Raw genomic sequence first — 15,525 nt, forward strand, 5'->3', positions numbered from 1 at the left:
ACCAAACCTTGGAAGAAGTTTGAACTGAAACAGAGTAAAGTGAGTAGAACCTTGAAAATAATATGTATAATAACATTGTAAAGAAACATCACTTTGAAAACTTAAGAACTCTAATCAATGACCAACCATGATTCCAAAGTACTTGTAATGAAGCATACTACCCAACTTTTGTAATGAAATGTACTTCTGACAAAAAGGTGATGAATCCAAAATCCAGAATTTATACATGGCCATTATGGCTTAACTTTGCCTATCTAATGCAAGGGTTCTTTTCTTCCTTCTTTCTTTCCCTCCCTCTCTTCCTCTCTCCCTTCTTCCTTCCTTCCTTCTTCCTTCCTTTTTTTTCTTCCTTCCTTCCCTCCTCCTTTCCTCCTTTCCTTCCTTCCTTTCTCCTTTCCTCCTTTCCTTCCTTCCTTTCTTCCTTGAAATTAGATGGGAAAGGCTGCCAAGAGGAAACACCATTTTATGGGCACAAAATCAAAAGCCAGCTAATAAAAAAAAGGAGCAACCTCCACTCATGAATGAGGAAACATGAAACCCAAGGCTTAGGAACAGGGAGGTCTCTTTTGTCAATGTCTAACACATCATACTTGGAACATGGAGTATATATTTGCTAACCCCTTCAAGGTGATTGACACACACACACAAAAGAAATGCAGATTCGAATGGTTGGTCTGGTTACTACAGGAAAGACAACTATTTTGTACAAATTGAAGCTGGATGAAATACTAATTATTATTCCAGCCATAGGTTCAATATAGAAACTGTAGAATACAAAAACATTATCTTCATGATGTGGAATGTAGGTAGCCAGAACAAGATTCAATCCCTATGGCGCCATTACTTCCAGAACACACAAGGACTGATTTTTGTGGTTGACAGTAATGACAGAGAATGAATGAATGAGGCTTGAGATGAACTCATGAGAATGTTGGCAGAGGATGCATTTAGAAATGCCATCATATTAGTGTTTGCTAACAAACAGGGTCTTCCCACTGTCACAAATGCAGCTGAAATCATAGATAAATTTGGACTGCATTCTCTTTGTCACAGAAACTGGTACATCTAAGCTACCTGTACAACTAGCAGGGCTGAGTTTCATGAAAGACGGAACTGTTTGTCCAGTCAGCTTCAAAACTAGAAATCAAACAATCTTCTCTCTCTTATTTCCTCCTATTTACCTTTACTCATGTGGCAAACTGTGCCACTTTGTGGTACTGAGTGCTGACAGCTGTTTTTTTCCTACCTAGTATGTATTGCCCCATGCATAAATGTGGCAAATACAGGCCTGAAAATAAGTTTCTTATTTACAGTAAATAGTTTTTATTTCCAGTGGGGAAGTTTCTGGCACTCCTATACAATATTATTCAACTTTTCTTATTGTAAAAACAACCAACAACAACAATTTAACAGTTAGTACTGCAAAGGGATTTTAAGCACATTAGTATTAAGTTTCTGCAGGATAATGAACAGCAGCATTGCTGAATGCTCCTACTGGCTTGTGAGATCTGTGTTGAGATCCATTTTGGTGACTGGTTTTTAAATAGTAAAAAAAGACAAGTAAAACATTTAAATACACAGAATAGAGGAATATGCTTAGAGTAGGTTTGCAGTAATAGCTTGAATACCTGACCATTGTTATTTAATTTGAATTGTTATGTAGCTTTTCTTTTGAAACTTGAGAAATGATGATAAAAATCAAATGATCAATTTTTCATGGTTAAAATAGAAATACATGTAATGCTATGTCTTTGGATCTTTGTGTATTTCATAGTATGTGCTTGTATTTGTCCTCACAAAAAGTTTTGTGGTTGTGGCTCAGAGCAGGCTGCATATTGAGATCGTTAGATCTTCATAAACTGTTTACAACTAGACTTTTTCCCTTTTGCAGTTTAGGTCAGTTGTGATTAGTTCTCCACCACACTTGAATAACTCTTAGGAAGAACATAATGGCGATTGGTAATAAACATTGAGAAAAGCTTTGGGACATATTTGGACAACAACAACAAAAAACAGTCTTTTAATTTTGTTCAAGTATGTGGTGCTTCTGTTTGAAATTTCTCCACAATAATCACAACCTCCATTAGTCCCAAAGCTTGACTGGAATTATGTTTAAAATACAGTCAAGAATGCCAGTTATTGTGCCTAGGTTTTGAAAGAAGATAAACTGAGCATGAGAGCTTGGGGAATCACTCCACTCTTAGAAGTATTCATATCCTCCTTTGAACAATCCTCCTTTCTGGATATGTGTGAAATATTTTTTACTATCCCTTCTATATTACAAAGGTCAGATTTCTCATCTGAAAAAAAAAAGATCTTTACTTTTTTATTTTTGTATTTTGATAAACACTGAAGAAGCTTGAGTTGTTAAACCTTATCTCTGGAAAAATTCAGAAGTGGTTTGTTTGGTGGTATAGAAACTTAACGTTTTCAATATATAATTAGTAATTGATACTTTGTATATTTGTTTTCAGTTTTTATTTTGACATGAAAGCATTGTAATGAAATCTATTAGAATATCTCGGAACTATTAAAGTAAAAGAAATTAGATGGGGAGAAAAAGGGATACTTAAAAGACCAGATAGGATGGCCAGAAAGAAAAGTAAGAAGAGAGGATTCTTGAAATTTTTTAAATGCATAGAAGAGAATGAGAATCAGTAAGGAACATGGAAAACAGGTAGCTTTGAAAATAAGTTGTCAAATATATATGTAGTATAATATAATTAAAGCTATTAGAGTAAAATCTCTGAACTATTAACAATTTTTTTTAATTACGAGATCAGTCAGTGATGCGTGCCTAGAAAGAACAATAAGAAAAGAGGGTTCTTGAAATCTTTTTAAATGCTAGAAGAGAATGAGAGCCAGTAGGAAGTATGGAAAACAGATAGCTTTGAAAATAATTTTGTTAAATTTATTGCATGTTTAAAAACAAAAACAAGCTGTTCAGAATGCAGATTCCTAACTTCATGCAGAGTCTTTTTCTCTTCTACTTAGCATACGGAAATTCTCACCCTATTTGTGTTGGTTAAGTTCAAAAATTTTAAAATTAAAATTAGTTTTCTTTCTACATTTGCATGCAAGTTATAACAACACACACAAGGCCACTTTTTGTAAATTTGCATTTATTTCATTTAACATAGCACTTTGCATGTACTGGGTACTTCATAAATGTTTGTTAAATTGAATTGAAGACATCATTAAGAGAGAATAAACTTCTCACCATCTGTTCTTTATCCTACCTGGCAATACAAAAAGATAATAGAGCCAGAATTATTGTAGGCACATTGACAAGTCAGTAATACCTGCAGCAGGCTATGATGACTCTTGATTACAAGATAATTATTTATATCATTTTCTGGGAGGCTGAGAAGGTGGAGTAGCTAACACCCTATAATTTTAGACTATATTCAAGGGAGAAAACAGCAGTAGAATAAGAGGAGGAGTCCTTGGTCCTCTGAGGCTCTAAGCCAAGGAAAGACATTATGGACTCATCTGTTTGAATAACTGAGCTGCCTCAGCATAAACAAACAGAATAAAACAAAACAATGACAACAACAACAACAACAACAAAAACCTCACAAATGAAACTCAGCTGCTGAAGTGTCCAGCCAAGAAAAGACAATGGAATGCTTTTTAATTGCTTAACATAAAGGATTTAATTTCTGGTTCTTTTAAAGGAAAACCAAAATTTCCTATTTCTTTTTTTTTTTTTGGTGAGAAAAGAATGGATTCTGTTGGAATCAATTCAGCTTTTCAAACTAATAGGAAGAGATAGACATCCTTAATGTCTTGAAACAACAATAGAGAAGGAAATAGTGGAACTGGTGGCAGTGAAATGGGGTTGAGGAGTCAACAGCAGCAGTTGAGAGGGCACATAGTTTAACACTCACAGAAATCCAGGTTCAGTCTTTGGAGAACCTAACCTTTAAAGCAAAGGGATTAGGTTCTCCTTGGAAAGGGGAAAGGAAGAAAGGGAATAAACATTTATTTAGTGCCTTCTATGTGTTACTCACTGTGCTAAATGCTTTAAAAATATTACCTCATTTGAGCTTGCCCACTCTCTCAGGTGAAAGATAGATGGTACAGTGGATAGTGTTGATTGATTAATTGTTAATCTAAATTGGAATCCTGTTTCAAATCTCCTAGCTAGGTGATCCCATGCAAGACATTTAACCTCTGATCTGTAAAATGGAGATAATAATCACATTTCCCTTCTACTCTTATTGTAATGATCAAGTATACAGTATTTTGCAAATCTTAAAGTACTATATAAATGCTATTTGTTATCATCATTTTTTATTGTTCAGTTGTTTTTAGTTGTGTCCAATTCTTCATGACTCATGGGTTTTATTGGCAAAGATACTGGAGTGATTCACTATTTCCTTCTCCTGCTCATTTTACAGATGAGGAAACTGAGGCACACAGGGTGAAGTGACTTACTCAGTGACACAGCTAGTATCTGAGGTCAGATTTAAACTCAGGAAAATGAATCTTTCAAACTCCAGGCTTGAAACCACTGTGCCACCTAGCAGCCCTTATTATTATTATTACCTGGTTCTATCTCAGAGTAGAACTTCAGGAAGTGTCTCTTAAACAAAGGTTAAGAATAGCTCAGGTCTCCTCCATAGGAATTAATAGAGTCCCTTCTAGAAAAGCTCTCAAAGTGCAAAGTAAATCACATAAGGAGCAGCCATTTACTTTCTCCACTCCAAAAGAATATTTAAAACATGGGAGATTCAAGAGGGTACTTTGACAAAGCCATTATTTGCTAATGAAATAGATATCCCAAACTCCATTAGACATTTCTGGGAAGAGGTAAAGAATCTCACGTGACTCATGAGACTGTTGAACAACCATTTCAGCTTCATCTCAGTTCTGTCCTGTCTGAGCAAGCCTTTCAAAGTTCATTTGGAATAAGTTAGGATATGACTTATCATCCTGCTAATGATCATTCTCTCCTCCAAGAAGTAGTAGAATAATTGGAAAAACCTCCTTCTACCAGTCAGTATTCCGACTCAAGAGCTCTTGACCTCTGGAACTCACAACTTACTGTCAGGGCTAGAAATGCCCATTTAAGGATTATTGTTTAGTCATTGATGCTTTGGGGGAAAAAACACATAGAAGATGAGTTAGCCAGGGTGTAGAAATCCATTCTAACGTTCACTTAAATGAGCAAATGTTTTGGTTGCCTGCCATGTGTGCGTAACTGTCCCAGGTACAAGAGGATATGTAGAATATCTCTTCTTCTTCCACTTCCATGGAGTTCTAAGAAAATGACTTAAAAAATCCTAACACTTGATAAATTCAGAGAAAGAATGATAGCAAAATAATTTCTCCTCTTAAAATCTACTGAGTGGAGAGTATTTCCTACTTCCTACTTCTTCCTACTTAATGACCAATTATCTTTGACACAATCCTTCCCCTGCCATCATGGGAACTAAGAGTAGAATGAATGAACAAGCATTTTTAACTAGCTGCTACATGCAAGACACTTTGCTATACATTGGTCACACAAAAACAAAAATTAAATAATGTCTTCCTTCAAAGAACATACATCCTACTAGAAGAATGGAAAGAGGAAACATTAGACAGACTGAAGGAAACAGAAAGATTTCCTTGGGTAGCCATTTATAAAGGTTAATGAAAGGGGGGGAGAGTTCTAGCTTATCTGAAGTCATAAGCTCATATATCCAAATGTGAGAGGGACCTCAGGGTTCAACTAAGTCAATCCCCAAATTCCACAGATAAAGAAACAAGCTCAGGAAACTCAGGTGATTTGTCCAAGGATACACAAAAGGTAAATGACAAATTGTGGATTCTAATTCATAATCTCTTATTCCAAAACCAGTGCTCTACCGATGGCACTGTACTGTTACTCTATCCTATCATTTGCCAATTGCCCCTGATCTTATCAGGAAATTGTTCCATAATGCCCCTGATTTCTGTGTTCTCCCATAGCAATAGTCCCTCAGCTCTGAACCAGAGGTAATAAGAGTTTTCATTTATTGCAACTATAACTGGAGTTAAAAATAATAAAGATGAGCAACAGCTTGCTGTATTAGATAAAAATCCAAGAAAAGCAGGATTCAAAACCACCCTGTGACAAATTTAACCCAAGTCACTTAATCTCTAATTTTCTAAGACAAAATGTTTATAGAATTTTTGCTGATAAGCATCGGTAGAAGGTGTTTATCAGGATCTTTTCCTACACCAATGAAATCAAAGATCTGAGTAAAATGATAATAAATAAAATTAATTTTCAATCATTTCAGTCATGTCCAACTCTTCCTGATCCCATGTAAGGTTTTTTTTGGCAAAAATACTAAAGAGGTTTGCCATTTTCTTCCTTAGCTTATTTTACAGATGAGGAAACTGAGGGAAACATAGTTAAGTGATTTGCTCAGAGTCAGACAGGTAGTAAGTGTCTAAGACTAGATTTGAACTCAGGAAAATGAATCTTTCCAACTCCAGATTCAGTACTCAGTGCACTATGATGATCCCTAACTGTAATTACAATGACTAACATTAATAGCAACTACAATAAAAATGGCTCACATTTATGTAGCACTCTCAAAGTGCTTTATAAACATTTCATTTGATCCTCACAACAATCTAATGAGTCAGTTGCCATGTACAGATGAGGAAACTGAGAGTCCAAAAGATTAAGAGGTATTCCTGGTATCATACAATAGTATGTATTTGAAACAGCTTTCCAACCCAACTCTTTCAGATCCCAAATTTAGTATTCAGCTTTCTGTCAAGCTGACGGTTGAAAGTATGAATTTACTGAATACTTTCATGGATGAAAGTCATGGATTGATTGCTTCATTTGTGCTCCTATTTCTTCCTGTATACAAGATGATCCAAGAATGAAAAAGATGAGAATAAAATGGATTGAATTTTACTATCTGAGAGAGGGTCAGCCAGTCAGTCAACACACATTTTTAAGCATTGTTTATTTATTTGTTTTTGTATTCCTTGCCCTTAGCATAGTGCTTGGTAGATAGTAAGAATTTAATAAATGATTATTTAACTATTTATCTCACTAGCAAAAGGAAGTGGTCAATTGGCAAAAATCTTTATATCAACAGTTAGTTTTAATCATTTCATTGTTCTATCTACATTGTCTCTACAGAACTCCTGCTACATGACTATTCCTGGATTTTTGGCCAATGTTGCCAATTTTTTTAGAGATGAGGTGAAAGCTTGGGGTTGTTTTGATTTGCAATTCTATTATTATTATTTTAAATTTGTATCATTCTTTCATATAGTTGCTAATGGTTTGGAGCTCTTTTTTGAACCATATATTTATGTCTTTTGACCATATAGGAGAAAAGATAAAGCAGGTAATATGTAGGTGGGGAGAAAAAAGGGAAGACAAGTTTCCATTCTTCTAGGGGGAAAAAACATACACACGGATGAATAAATTACAAATATATACAAAGTAAAACAGTATAAAGTAATTTACAGAGGAAAGGATGAAGATAAGGAACAATTAGAGAGGTTCAGCTAGGTGGTACAGTAGTATATAGTATGTAGTATCTACTACATGCCAGGCATTGTTTTAGGTACTTTTACAAATATTATTTCAGTTGGGATTGACCAGAAAGTGACCTGGAAGACAAGCGCAACTTTTAATGATTCCAAGAAAGCTCTTACTAATCACTGGCAAAGAATTGGAAACTGAAGGAATACCCATTAATTGGGGAATGGCTGAACAAATTATGGAATATGATTGTGATGGAATATTATTGTACTTGAAGAAATGATAAGAGTTAGTTTCAGAGAAACCTGGGAAAATTTATATGAACTCCTGCTAATGGAAGTGAGCAGAACAAGAACACTATAATAGCAATAATATTGTAATGCTGGAGAAACTGAGGCAAGATAGAGATTAGAGAGTTTTTAAAATATTTTATTTGAAAGGGAGAGATTTACTGGGACCAAGTGGATCCATGGTTTGGTCCCAGGGCTGAATGAGACTATCTTCTCCAAGAATCCAGCATCCAGCCAGCATCCAGTAGCCAATGTGAATTCTCCATGACATATTTATACCAGTAGCCAAACAAAGGCAGGGGAGTGGAGTCTAAACTCTGGTAGGCAGGAATCTCTAGGCAGGAAGCATTAATTCAGTTCTGATAGGCTAGAAAGTAGGACCATAAATTCAAACAAACTGGGAAATAAGAAAGTGTCTGACTAGAGACAGAATATCTGGATTGCCCCTTTTTGAGTGTACACATTGACAATGTATATAACTTCTGAGTTATACCAGTCTTAATGCACTGGAGTGGGGGTGGGTTTGCAACTAAAGGGATTGAGGGAGAACAATTAAAGAAACTGAGGCAGAACCAATTAGGGAAAATGAGGCAGAACAATTAGGGAAACTTAGGACAGTAAAAGGGAAACTGAGTCAGGACAATAAGAGAGAACTGTGGCACAATAATATAATGACAATTGATCATGAAAAACAGCAAATGATCAACACAGTGATCCATGAAAATTCCAAAGGACTCAAGATAAAAAATGCTAACTCCAGACAGAGAATTGATAGACTATAATGGCATATTGAAGCATATTTTTTTCTCTTAATTTTCCTGCTTTATTTTCCTTTATAACAAGAATAATGTGAAAATGTTTTGCACTACTTCATATGTATAGTTGGTATAGTTTTTCTTTCCTTCTCAATAGGCATGGGGTGAAAGGTTACAATATATATATTTTTCATTTTAAAAAGTTCTCAGCAATCATCAAGTCACTGCACTTTATTTGTGTAAAAGTTTTTTTCAATTTCATGTAATCGAAGTTATGTTTTTTATATTTTGTAATGGTTTCTATCCTTAATTTGCTTAATAATATATACACATACTCACACCAACCCTAATTATGAAAAAGATTTTATCTGGTTTCCTTCTAATTTTTTGTTATGATATAGTATTTAATATTTAGATCATATCCCTTTTGATTTTATTATAATAACTATTGGTTTAAATCTAGTTTTTAACAGTTTCCTTTCCAATACCCTTTATTCAGTATATTGGACATATAACATTTCTATCCCTTTCTGGGCTATCTCCTTGGCTTCTTTCCTCTTCAAAGACTTTGATTATAATTCTGTTTAAAAAACATATCTCAAACACCTACTATAAGTTAGTACTAGAAATAAAAAGTCAAAAGTAAAATAGTCCTTGCTTTTAAGAAGCTTCCATTCTTCTTAGGGAAACAACATACATACAGATGAATAAATTACAAATATATAAAGTATAACAGTATAGTATAAACAATAAAGTAAAACAGTATAAAGTACTTTACAGAGGAAAAGATGAAGATTGGGAACAATTAGAGAAGGACAGCTAGATGGTATAGTAGGCAGAGCCCCAGGCCCAAACTCAAAAAGACCTAAATTCAAATCCAGCCTCAGGCATTTATTAGCTGTGGGGTCCTGAGCAAATCACTTAACCCTATCTGCCTTAGTTTTTCCTTTGTAAAATAAAGGAAATGGCAAACCGTCCCAATTTCTTTGCCAAGAATACCCTAAGTGGGGTCACGAAAAGTCAGACATGACTGAAAAATGGCAAAACAAAAGGTGGGAGATGATGGTGCCTGAAATATGATGGGAAACTATACTAGTTCTATTGTATCCTCTTGGACAACATCTGCCAAAACAAATCTGAGTTTTGGGATTTTTACCTTTCTAGCAACTCATTATGTTTATGTCTGGCAGTTGGTAAAGTGAGACCAAGAGAGAGGGAATGGAGAGACTTACTAAAATTTCATTTTTCCATCCCATCTTAGAAGTTAGGAGGAAATCAGTTTTGTTTTCATAAAGTTGTCTGTGGAAAATTAATCCTTTGGATATGTTGCCAACTGCCTAATCATCTTTGGGAGGAATTTTGTTGTAGCCAACTGGAGACTACAAAGCCTTCACATCTGTTTTCTTGATCTTCCAAATCTACCTCTCAATAAACACAGATTTTACTCTCCAGCTTTGAGTCAGTGACTCTAAAAATAAGTCTCAGAGTAGAATAGTAACAGAAGGATTCCAACCTTATAAGCCTTTTCTTGTGTGGAGCTATAGGATACCAGGCTGACTGAATAGTTCCATTTCCCAATATTAGGTAGATGGTGACCGCAGAAATACACACATTCTCCAATAACAGACTCATCAGAAATCCATTTGGATCAGAGAGAATCTTAGATCTTATATTTTGATTTCTGTTGCTTTTTTTAAGTTTATATTTTTAAAAAATTTATTTGAAATAGTAAATAGAAAATGATGGGGAAAATTGTGCTTCATCTTACATTATGTTGAGCACCAATGAAAACCAAGAAAAACAACCCTTTTTAAAAAAATAATAATAGTAATATATAATGCTTTAAGATTTGCAAAACATTTGGCATGTTATCTCATTTGATAACTACAAAGTAGATATTATTATTATTATTATTATTATTATTATTGTGCAGGTAAAGAGTCTGACCATGAATATGATTTATAAAGGATGACACAACTAAAAACTCCATTGTTATCCCAGTTTTCTATATGAGATAAACTGATGTTGAGAGATTAAGTGATTTGCCAACTTCACTCAGCTAGTAAGCATCTGAGGGAAGATTTATACTTGGATCTTGCTGATTTCAAACTTAACACTCGAATCATGACCACTAAATTGCCTTCCAAAATTTTTTGACAGAAGTGAAAGTCAACTCCAGAAGAAAAATTGACTCAGTTGTCCCTAAACCCAAATTGCACAGATTTGTAGCACCAACTGCCACTCACTCCTACTCAGTTTTAATTGATTAGCCATGATACAAGTGACTTCCCTGGGCTCTCAACACACTGAAAAAGCCTGAGCAAGAGTTTCTAATGGTCTATAATTAAAATTAACAGAAATGTAAGTCAAAACAGCTACAAGGTTTCAGAACTTTTAACAAAAATGATAAAAGATGGGATGAGTGGGGTTGTAGAAAGGTAGGCAAACTATTGTACTTTTGATGAAATTATAAATTAATAAAAATTATTTTGCAAGGCAATCTGAAATTACGCAACTAAAATATCCATCCCCTTTAACCCAGCAAATACATTATTGGGTCTATAACCTAAGAGAGCCATTAATTTGAAGAAAATTCCTACATACATCACTTTTTGGGATAGCAAAGAAGTAGAAACAAAATAGATGCCCATCAATTGGAGAACTGTTAAGAAATCTGTGATACAAGGATGTAATAGGATGTTACTTTGTTTGAGAACTGAAGTGATAATTACAGAGAAGCAAGGAAAGATATACATGAATTGATACAGAGTGAAATAAGTGTCAAAAAAATAATATATGCTAAAGTTTCTTAAACTGTGAATTGTGACCCCTATATGAGGTAATGTAATTGAATGTGAGGGTCAGGAAATTATTGTTTATTATAATATTAGGACATGTTTGATATGTATATCTATTTTATATACTCAGCTGGAGTTGCATAAATATTTCTTGGGTGAAAAGGAGTTGTGAGTGGAAAAAGTTTAAGAAGCCTTAATTTATTCAATTACTACCATAGTATAAATGGAAAGAACAACCATAAAATAAAAAATTAATCCTTCAAAATTACAAAGAATAAGCAAAGGAGATAAGAGAAGACACCTCTTTCTGTTCTATTGCAGAAACAGAAGGTCCATTGATGTGGAACATTATGTAAAACATTTTTAAACTATCAATCACTTTTGCTGTTTTCTCCTCTTACTCTCTTTTCTCTTACAGGATATTCTTTGTTCTATGGGTTGGATCTCTAGGAGAGGATGGAAGGCAAGATGCCAGAGGAAAATTTAGGTCATATGAAATAAAAGACATCAATAAATTTTATTTTTAAAAAGAAATTAGCAAAAAAGCTAAGGTTGTGTCCAAGAATAATTTACTCGGCAAAACTGAGTGTAATCCTGAATGGGAAAAAATGGATATTTGAAGAACTGAAAAGTTTCAGGTATTTATAACAAAAAGACCAGAAGTCATTGGAAAATTTATTATAAAAGATCCAGAAGAAATATAAGGAAAATATTAAAGACTAACCATAAGGCATTCATTAAGATCAAACTGTTTATAAATTATACATGTGCCAATGTTATCAGTATTTTTAAAACTTATCATTGCTAAAGTAATTTGAAAGAAAGATTAGGGCTGAGTCAAATATGATGGGATAATTTTTTTTTTTAATTTCTTGGGAGAAGGTAAGAGGCACTAATTATATTTCAAAATTGGGGCATGAAAGGAAGAACTTATATGGAGGAAGCTAGTGAGGTTGGAGGGCTGGTAATGTTATAAATCTCTATTGAAGAAAAAACAACATGTACATCTGGAAAGGAGAAGTTTTCTGAAAATGTAGAGAGATGGGAAAACTGCAGGACAGGGTGGGAGATGGCCTTTTGTCCATTTGGGGTTTAGGATGCTGGGGGAGAAGATGAAGGGATGTGGAGGGTGTATGGATTGAGATTCCCTTAGTACTGGGAAGGGATGAGGGAATTCTGGGAGAGATGGATGAAGTATTTGAGGGGAAGAGAAGATAAAGTAACAGAGATAGGGTAAAAGACGATGCTGAGAAAGAAAATAATGAGTAAAAATCAGATGGAGGGAAATTCACAAATCATAATTATAACTTTGAATAGGAATGAAATGTTTATAGTAGCTCAGTGGTGACAAAGAACAGGGAATTTCAGGGATGCCCATCAATTTTGGAATGGCTGAATCAATTGTGGTGTAAAGCTGTGATGAAAATCTACTGTGCTATAAGAAATGATAAGTTCATTGATTATCATCATTTTATATTATCATTTTAAGTAATATCATTTTAAGAATGACCTTGAGTTAATGTCTTTTTGACTATTATAAATACATAGAGGACATGAAGAAAGATGCTATCTGTTTCCAGAAAAAGAACTAATAAATAAAAATCTATAGAGAATAATGTGTGTGTGTGTGTGTGTGTGTGTGTGTGTGTGTGTGTGTGTGTGTGTGTGATGGTAGCCATTTATGGAGCAAGGGAAGGGTGGGAAGGAAAAAAAAGAAAAAGAAAAAAAATTTACATGATAACTTTGTTGTATATTTGGAGGGAATAGTAAGTTGTATATGGTAAATTTATAGTTTTATGTGCATTCATCTTTTTTATTTTATTATAGCTTTTTATTTACAAAACATATGCATGGGTAATTTTTCAACACTGACCCTTGCAAAACCTTCTATTCCAAATTTTTTTCCCCCATCCCCTCCTCTAGATGGCAGGTAGTCCAATACATGTTAAATATGTTAAAATAAATCCAGTATATGTATACATATTTATACAGTTACCTTGCTGCACAACAAAAATTGGATCAAGAAGGAAAAAAAAACCTGAGAAAGAAAAGAAAATGCAAGGAAACAACAACAGAAAGAGTGAAAGTGCTATGTTGTGAACCATAATCAGTTCCCACAGGCCTCTCTCTGGGGGTAGATGGCTCTCTTCATCACTGAACAATTGGAACTGGTTTGAATCATCTTGTCGTTCAAGAGAATCATGTCCCTCAGAATATCTCATCATATAATGTTGTTGCCATGTATAAGGATCTCCTAGTTCTGCTCATTTCACTTAGCATCAGTTCATGTAAGTCTCTCCAGGCCTCTTTGAAATCATCCTGTTGGTTGTTTCTTATAGAACAATAGTATTCCATAGCATTCATATACCATGACTTATTCAGCCATTCTCCAACTGATGCGCATCCACTTAGTTTTCAGTTTCTTGCCACTATAAAAATGGCTGCCACAAACATTTTTGCACATGTGTATCCTTTTCCCTCCTTTATGATCTCTTGGGATAGAGGCTCAGTAGAAACATTGTCAGATCAAAGGGTATGCACAGCTTGATAACTTTTTGAGCATAGTTCCAAATTGTTCTCCAGAATGGTTGGATCTGTTCAGTTCCACCAACAATGTATCAGTGTCCCACTTTTCCCACATCCCCTCCAACATTTGTCATTATCTTTTCCTGTCATCTTAGCCAATCTGAAAGGTGTGTGGTGGTATCTCAGAGTTGTCTTAATTTGTATTTCTCTGATCAGTAGTGATTTAGAGCACCTTTTCATGTGACTTACAAATAGTTTCAATTTCTTCATCTGAAAATTGTCTGTTCATATACTTTGACCATTTATCATTTGGAAAATGGCTTGATTCCTTATACATTTGAGCCAATTCTCTATATATTTTAGAAATGAGGCTTTTATCAGAACCCTTTGAATGTGAAAATATTTTCCCAGTTTGCAATCATCTTTTTTAGTGTACTAGGTTATGGAAATGCTTGTTTTGTTCCCTAAATTGAAAATAAAATAAATTTAAATAAAGTAACTAATTAATAATAAATAAAAAGAAATTACTGGAAACTCTAAGATGGACTTTACATCCTGTTTTCCTGACTCTAAAAATAGAACTCTTTTCTAATCTGTTATACTCTTCTTTATTAGAGAAGAATTGTCAGAAACTATGGTTGTGAATGTATGGTTGTGTAAGAACCCAGTCCATTATTAGAGCAACCATGGTGGTTGAAATGCTTTTCTAGTATCTCCTTGGTTGCTGAGGTCATGAACCATATGAAGATTCTGGGAATTTCTCATGAGGAATGCTAGAAGAGAGAATGAAGAAAACCAGCATGTGTCCTCAAGCTCAAGGACAATTTTGGACTGACCTTTAGGTTATTATCCACTTCTAAATCAATCATTCTGAGACCAGGCTGACTACCTGATTGTTCTTGGTATTGGGAAGTGAGCATGAGGAATCCTTTTTGTGCCAAATGGAGAGTGGCCCCTCAGAGATATTTCCTTCCTCATCTCTGCCCAGACTCTGACTACTTCTCTCCCCTATGTCTAAGCAGGAAAAGCCATTTTCTTTCTTCAGTCAGAAAATATTTACCTTTGCTATAATATTTCTAATATGTTCTACTTTCTAGCTCCTTTCTATTTCCTTTTTTTCCTGTTGAGGCTTCTGTCCATTCCTTCTCTATAATTTACTCTGGTGTTATATCAAATATAGTAATCACTGCTAAGTTTTTTTTATATTTGATATTAGTTAGCTGTGCTGATAGCTGCTGACTGGCCAGCAAAGTTTCTTGGAAATGTTACAACCAATACTAAACTTGTGATTGAGTAAAGTAAATAACATTTCCTTCTTAAGAGCAGAGAGGGGAACAATTGATGTTGGGACTTCTTCTTTGAATTAGAGAGCTGAGGAGGAGGGAAAATGTGTCTGAGGTTAGTCTAATTTAACCAGGTCCATTTAGCAACACAGAACTTCCTTGATCTCACTCTGGAATTTACTATATTATGTCACTAGCCACATTGCAGGGATGAACAACTAGTCATCATTATTTCTTTGAATGAAAAAGCTTGGGAACCAGCATCACTCCCATAAACCCCCAAGATGAAAGATACTCAAATGCTATTTATTTCTCCTCCTTCCTGCATCTCCCACCAGAATAATCCAAGAAGCCTTCATATAGTTCATGACCTCAATGGCTAGGATG

General features: G+C 34.5%; 1 pseudogene; it reads left to right on the plus strand.

The window, feature by feature from the left end:
* The first annotated feature begins 597 nt into the window (after positions 1 to 597).
* LOC127560400 (ADP-ribosylation factor 1-like) lies at positions 598 to 1,141 on the plus strand (annotated as a pseudogene).
* The last annotated feature ends 14,384 nt before the right edge of the window (positions 1,142 to 15,525 follow it).

Source organism: Antechinus flavipes, chromosome 4 (genome assembly GCF_016432865.1).
Source record: "Antechinus flavipes isolate AdamAnt ecotype Samford, QLD, Australia chromosome 4, AdamAnt_v2, whole genome shotgun sequence".
Classification (NCBI taxonomy): domain Eukaryota; kingdom Metazoa; phylum Chordata; class Mammalia; order Dasyuromorphia; family Dasyuridae; genus Antechinus; species Antechinus flavipes.